Here is a 7,644-nt window from a genome sequence, read left to right as displayed (position 1 = left end):
CACATTTATCACTTTCATCATTCTTAAAATCAATTTGCCAACATAGTTTGGTAAAATTTCTTATGTCATTTTTTGTGTGCTTGTTTTAGTCCATCAAGTGAATTAACAATTTCGTACACTTTCTTTTCTTAAAGTGGAGCCACAAAACCTTTGGGTTATTCTATATAAATTTCTTATTCCAATTATCTATTTAAGAGAGTTGTTTTCATATTCATTTGATAAATATGGACGTCATATACTGCAACTAAAAATATTAACATCTAAATGTATGTAATCTAGTTACTAACGAGTATGTGTCGACAGTATCAAGACCTTATTTTTGTCTAAAGCCTTTGACAAAAATTCTTGCTTTCGATTTGTCAATAGTTCCATCGACTTTCATTTTCCTTTCTGATGATTCACTTAGAGCAAAAAGGATTATATCCTAGAGGAAGATAAACCAACTTCCAATAGAATTGCTCAATATTGAACTAATCTCATTACTGACACCACATTTCCAAAAGAATGAGTCCATACAAGACATTGGAAATGCTGCAAAATCAGATCCGAAGGTAATAGATGTCCTTTGACATTTACTACACGTACAAACCTCTTCATTAAGTACATCACCTTTTGTTCTTTCCAATGTATTTTAGACCTTTCACTAGACTATTCAAGTCAAATTTTACAGTCATGACTTATTAGTACTTATTTTAACCTTTTAGGAATAGGAACATAGAATTTGGCTAGGCATCCCCAAACTTTTGGATTTCTTTCATTTCCATTTTTCATATAGCATAGATTGTATCCTGAACAATCTAAAGACTTTGTTTCTGAACAAACAAATTTTTTTTATTGTTTCCTTTTGCAGTAGTTCCTCCACATGAGTTTTGTGGTAAACTTGAACTTATAAGTTATGCAACCATTATTTCCTTCAAAGTTCAATTTTTTTCTATTCTGCAAATTTAGGTGAATAGGGAAGTAGTTGGATAAAATAAATCCACTTTTAAAATTTAATTCTGCAAAAGGAGATTTATATTTTCCATCACTATCACTTTTTATCTTTTTCCTAATTGATTCCGACTTCAATTTTATATTGCCTAGACGTTTCTATTGTTTAATCCTTACCATTTGACAAATAGACATAACTGTATCAAATACAATTATCAATAAAAGTTTTGAGATACTTTTCTAATCAAGAGATGATGTTGATTTCATATCACAAATGTCAGTGTGAATCAACTCTAAGAGATTATAATTCCTTTCAATAGATTTATAAGAATGTTCACATACTTAGGCTCCATACAAACTTGAAATTTTTATTTACTGCACTTAGTTAGACAAAACCTCTAAGTTTATTGGTTTTCCTTACGAGTTTTTCTAATGGACATGTCTCAAGTGCTCATGTCACAAACAGTTGGACTTAAGCAAGTAAGAACAAATAAAAACATTGAGTTTGAAAAGATCTTCGCGACATAGGCTTTTCGTACAAATATTTGTTCATTTTTCTTATAATTTTGTGTGACGCAAACATTGTTTAGAGTCGTCACCTTGTTAAATGTCCTATTAGGAAGGACCTTTCCATAACTTTCATTTTGATTGATATTGAACTACCATGAACAAAGTGTCATCTGGTTCGATAAAGGTAATATTGCCCAAATTCTTCTTTTACAAAACATGGTGAATGATTATTCATCAATATTCATGTCTATAAAAATAATTATATTTAACAAATATATCTTTTGATGAAAAATTCCAACATTTTAAGTTACATTTTTTTCGTAAAAGAACTCAATCATTTTGAACAAGTATACATACGGTATGGTAGTTTCATACTAGTCATACCATATACTAGTAAAAGAGAAACTCAACGACCACAATATCAAATATACTCCAAGAATTTGTAGGTCTAACACAATACAAAAATATTATTGAATTTTATATCTTGTGCTCTAATTTAAATTAGACATTAAGTCTAATTTTATATTTTTCATAAGCAAAAACTCTCCACTTTCAAATATGATCTCAAAAATATTTTTTAAATAGCTGAAAATAATATTTTAACATATTTTTCCAGACTATCAATGACAACATGAAACCTCTTTTGGAAATATTATTTTATGAAACAATTAGAGTACTTCAATTCTCTTTGACAATCTTTACATAATGTCAAAGTTTCATTTCATAGAAACACTTATTGCAGACATAAAATCACACGATTTTAAGTCATTGCTCTTTTTTATATCACAATAAGATACATCAATTAGTATTTAGTTTAAGTTATGATATTTTTTCTATCATAACTAGACATACCACTTTGCATTTAGAATATAAAATATTAATAATAAGGACATACTTTTGTACATTTTTTCTATTTAACAATGAAGTTTAAAGAACACCAAAAATATAACACTGACTTATTAGATAAGGTTTTCATATTCTTCAAACCAATTGCATAGTCTTATTTATCCATAGAAGAAAATTTAAAAAGTTTATTCTACAAAAATTAAACACAATCAAATTCACGATGAGTACAAAACTACAAAACATTTTTTTCTTCAAACACAATAAAACATATTCTTAGATTTTCATAACGAAATGCTTTTCTTTTCAAATAGACTTCTAATTATAGCATTTTTACATACTATTTTATCAAACCCAAATGTGCATATCTCATTCTGCAAATAAAAGAATTTAAAGGCAGCAATATTTTCCAAGGAAAATTCATTCCAAAACATATGGTTTGCAGATCTTTTCCAAAGATACACATGATAAATATCGAAACAATTAACTTTTAGAAACTTTTTTTCTCCTTAAATAAATAATTAGAAGGTAACCTCGTGTAATATTTAACTCGAAATACCACCAATATTTGTTGTATATTGTCAATTCAATCTTGCTAAACAAGGCATCGAATTCTGAAGAAGTAGTGCATTAATCTTCTACTTCCATGATTCGTTTCCCTCAGTCAGTAGTATATAAGAAATACCCATAATATAATAATTTTCTTAAGATTGTTTTTCTCCTTCTATTCCTAAGATACTTAAAAGAAAAACTTTGAAGAACTTGATAACAAAAAACAAAGTTTAAAGAGAATTTTTTCTACTAGTTCTAATTTTTAGTTTTGAAAATGCTCTTTAAACACTGTTGTTTATTATCAAGTTCTTCAATGTTTTTGTTCTAAGTATCTTAGGAATACAAGGTGAACAACATAAAGAAGAATTAGAATCCATGAAAACCAATAAAATATGGGATCTAGTTGTCCTTCCTACGGGACGTAGACCTATTGGGAATAAATGGCAATCGAAAGACCCAAAGCATGATTGGTGGGAAAAGATATTATTAATAAAGGTGGAATAGATTTCGAGGAAACTTTTTCACCACTTGAGAAGTTTACCTATACTTGATTGCTTTTGGATATTATTGCGCGTTTGGATCTATCGTTAGACCAAATAGATGGGAAGATCACTTTTCTCAATGAAAAATTAAACAAATAAATATACATATAACAACCAGTAGTTTTCGTTGTCAAAAACCTAGAAAAGAAATTTTGTAAATTGAAAATATCAATTTATGACCTAATGCAATCTTCAAGGTAGTGATACCTCATGTTTCACAAGGAGGGGATTTCTTTTGATTTAATCATGGTCAATAAACAACATTGCATCTGTGTGAAAATGTCTAATGAAAAAGTTGTAATTTTTTTCTTTACGAAGATAATATTTTATAAGTTTGAAATACAATGGAGTATGCGAAAGCTGTCAAGTCATGACTTTCAAATCATTTGATATGATAGATATGGTTGAAGAAAATTATATATGTAACATCTCATAAACCGAAATAGCTAGGATTAATCAAAGAAACTAAAAATAATTATTTTTGGAAAGAATAGAAGAAATCTGGAAAATTTCCTAAGTATAAAACTAAGTCTTTGGTCGTTTTCGAACGTCCATAACTTCTACCTCAGGATGAGTTAGAGACATTCCTTTACATGCTTGGAAATCCTTTTAAGAGATACTTCTAACGCCACTGAGTTTGTGTGATTTTGATATTGTATGATAGAGATATGAATATCGGAAGTTGGGCTATTTATTGGATAGAGGAAAACCCAATCCAGATTTTAGTAGGGTAAAGTAGTCTTTTCACCCTACTATTTCCTAATATGTTTTAAGGTGTTTATAAGGGGTAAAATGTAACGACCTGTTTAGTCGTTCTGAGCAGCGGATTTTATTTCTGGAAAACTGGCTGAGACGACAGACCGTCATGGGCACGACGGACCGTCGCAGGGTCTCGTTTCAAAACACTTAGAAATTCTAAATTTGGGTACTGAAATCGACTCTCTGAACTTCGTGACGACATGGAAGGACGGACCGTCGTGGGCACGACGGACCGTCACAGACCCTTTAATAAAATAGAGTCTTTGAACTCTGTGACAGAGCAGCAGGACAGACCGTCGCAGGCACGACGGGCCATCACAGACTGCGTAATCCCAGGCTGGGTCGGATTTCTTTAAATGTTTTAAGGGACGTTTTTGACTATTCCTGCTTTAATTATAAAGTTAGTGGGTTAATGTTAATAAATCTAATTACTTGGGGGTTAAAAGAGGTAACCTTGAGTTAATTAGTGAGTTATTATTGCCATATTTTATACTTAATTATATGCTAATTAGGGTAAAAGAAAGAGGGTTTGAATAAGAAAAATAGAAAGAACAAAGAGAGAGAGAGAGAGTCGAACGAGAAAGAGGATCGAAACAAGGAAGAAAGAAACAAAGCTTTGGGAAATTGCTCGCTTGATCATGAATCTTCGGAGGAGGTAGGTTATGGTTTTTATGCTATTCGTAGTAAACTCTTAATAGCGAATGATATGTATTGGTAGTATTGTAAACCCTTCTATATGCTTAATTGCATGCTTGCATGAATGTGATTATATAATTGTGATGAAATAAGCATGATGAAGTTATTGAATCCCAAATCTTGAAAAGAAACCCTAATATACTTTGTAAATGATGATGCCTTGGTATGAAAGAAGGCTTGATGAATGAAAGTAGTGACATTAGGGGATCGGGTGCCACGTTCCGGTACCAGGATAGAATGAGGATCGAAGTGTCACGTTCCGACACCAGGATAGTATATGGATCGGGTACCACATTCCGGTACCAGGATAGAATGAGGATCGGAGTGTCACGTTCCGACACCAGGATAGTATATGGATCGGGTGCCACGTTCCGGTACCAGGATAGTATATGAGGATCAGAGTGTCATGTTCCGACACCAGGATAGTATATGGAGCGGAGTGTCACGTACCAACACGAGGGAAATTAAGATAATGAATCTTGAAATATGTTAATATACTCAATCTAATGAACCTAATTCCCAAATGAGTATGGTATTGAGGCTTGAGTCCTCATGTGTGAACTTGGCAGTACTTATTTATGATTATGGTACTTGTTGTTGCTACATGTTGAGTATTGTAGTTGATTGACGATATTACTTGATATATACTGTTTTCTATTTTGAATTGGCCGATGATACCTACTCAGTACTTGTGTTTGTACTGACCCCCCTACCTTTATGTTTTCTTCTTTGTTATTTGTGGAGTGCAGCAAACGAACCGTCGTCTTCAACTCAATAAAAATTCTAGCCAGTCTTCGTCACACCGGATCTTCAGGGTGAGCTAATGCTTCTAGCTTGGACTGGATCTTCTTCCTCATATCTTGATGCCTTGAAGTTCCGGCATGGACTAGCTTTTACTTGTTTTAGCTTCTTAGAATACTCTTAGTTTAGTAATTTGATCATAGATGTTCTTGTGGTGATGACTTCCAGATTTTGGGGAATAATAGATGTTGAATTTTAGAAGTTATTGAATTGCTTTTATTAATGAGTTTAAGTCTTCCGCATTACTCATTATTGATATTATATTGAAATGTTAGGGTTTAGATTGGTTGGTTCACTATTATAGAAGGGTAAGTGTGGGTGCCAGTCGCGGCTCGAATTTGGGTCGTGACAAACTTGGTATCAGATCCTTAGGTTCGTTGGTCTCATCACACAAGAACGAGTCTAGTAGAGTCTTAAGGAACGATAGGGGGACACCTTTACTCTTCTTTGAGAGGCTATAAGACTTTAGGAAAATTCCATTCTTTCTTTCTTTCTTTCGTGCTACTACTTGAATCCAATTGGTATCTAGGTGATACAAATTGGTATCTGACCATCTTCACTCTATTTCGCAGATGGTTAGAACTAGAGCAACGACTGCGCCAACACTAACACCGACACCGGCAAGACAAGAAGCATCTGAGCCATCCACTGGGGTTGTATCTCGAAGAGGAGTAGCGGCAAGAGGCCGTGGTAGAGGTCGTGGGAGGACGTCCTCTAGAGGAAGAGGACAAGTACCTAGCCAATCTGATTCTAGGGCGGTGACTCCTCCACCGACTGAGGAAGTAGTAAGAGAGGGTGAGGAAGGGGAGAATGAACAAGTGCAAAATGAGGAATTGCCACCCCAACCTACCCCAGAGATGATCAATCAAGTTCTTGCTTATCTTAGTGGGTTATCTGATCAGGGTCAGGCACCTCCAGTGTTTTCTGCACCAACACCTCCGGTTTTAGAGGTACAACATGCAGCCACTATGGATCCCCTTATGGATGCCTCATTGGAAATAGGCACGTTTCCTCGTCTGACTACAGGGCCTATAATGACAAATGATCAGCATGAACTTTTCAGTAAGTTTTTGAAATTGAAACCTCCAGTCTTCAAGGGTGCTGAATCGGAGGATGCCTACGATTTTCTGGTTGACTGTCATGAGCTACTACACAAGATGGGTATAGTAGAACGGTTTGGTATTGAGTTCGTGACTTATCAGTTTCAAGGGCACGCCAAAATGTGGTGGCGGTCACATGTTGAGTGTCAACCAACAGAGGCACCACCTATGACTTGGGTTTCATTCTCTAACTTGTTTATGGAAAAGTATATTCCCCGGACTTTGAGGGATAGGAAAAGGGATGAGTTCTGCTTATGAGGCTAGGTTTCGTGCACTATCAAGATAAGCCACCCAGCTTTGTTTCAGTCCACAAGAGCGGATTCACCGTTTTGTGAAGGGGTTGAGGTCAGAATTGCAGATTTCAGCCTTACAGATAGGGGCTACGGCAAAATCCTTTCAAGAAGTGGTAGACTTTGTGATAGAGGTGGAAGGAGTAAAGCCAGATGACTTCACCATGGCTTCGACATCAAAAAGGTTTCGAAAGGGAGGTGAGTTTAATGGTTCTTACTCTAGAGGACAGGGTTCCGGAGGTTACTCAGTCCGACCAATTCAGTCTTCACTACAAACTGTAGTTGGGGGTCCACCTCAGACCGGCCAACACTTCTCTAAGTGACCTATGCTTGAATCCCGAGAGTGTTATGGATGTGGGGAGACTGGGCACATTAAGAGGTATTGTCCAAAACAGAGTTGCAGACCTCCAATGGTTAGAGGTAAAGGTGGTTATGGAAGAGGCCGTCATTCTGGAGGACGTGGTGGCCGAGGTAATGGTGGTCACCAAAACGGCCGAGGTGATGGGCAAACTGGAGCCACTACAGCACAACATGGTAGGGGCAACGGGCAGACAGGTGATAGGGACCATTGTTATGCTTTCCCTGGGAGATCTGAAGCGGAGACATCCGATGCTGTCATCA

This window comes from Solanum lycopersicum, chromosome 12 (assembly GCF_036512215.1).
Source record: "Solanum lycopersicum chromosome 12, SLM_r2.1".
In the NCBI taxonomy this organism is placed as follows: domain Eukaryota; kingdom Viridiplantae; phylum Streptophyta; class Magnoliopsida; order Solanales; family Solanaceae; genus Solanum; species Solanum lycopersicum.
Note: the sequence above shows the minus strand (reverse complement) of the source record.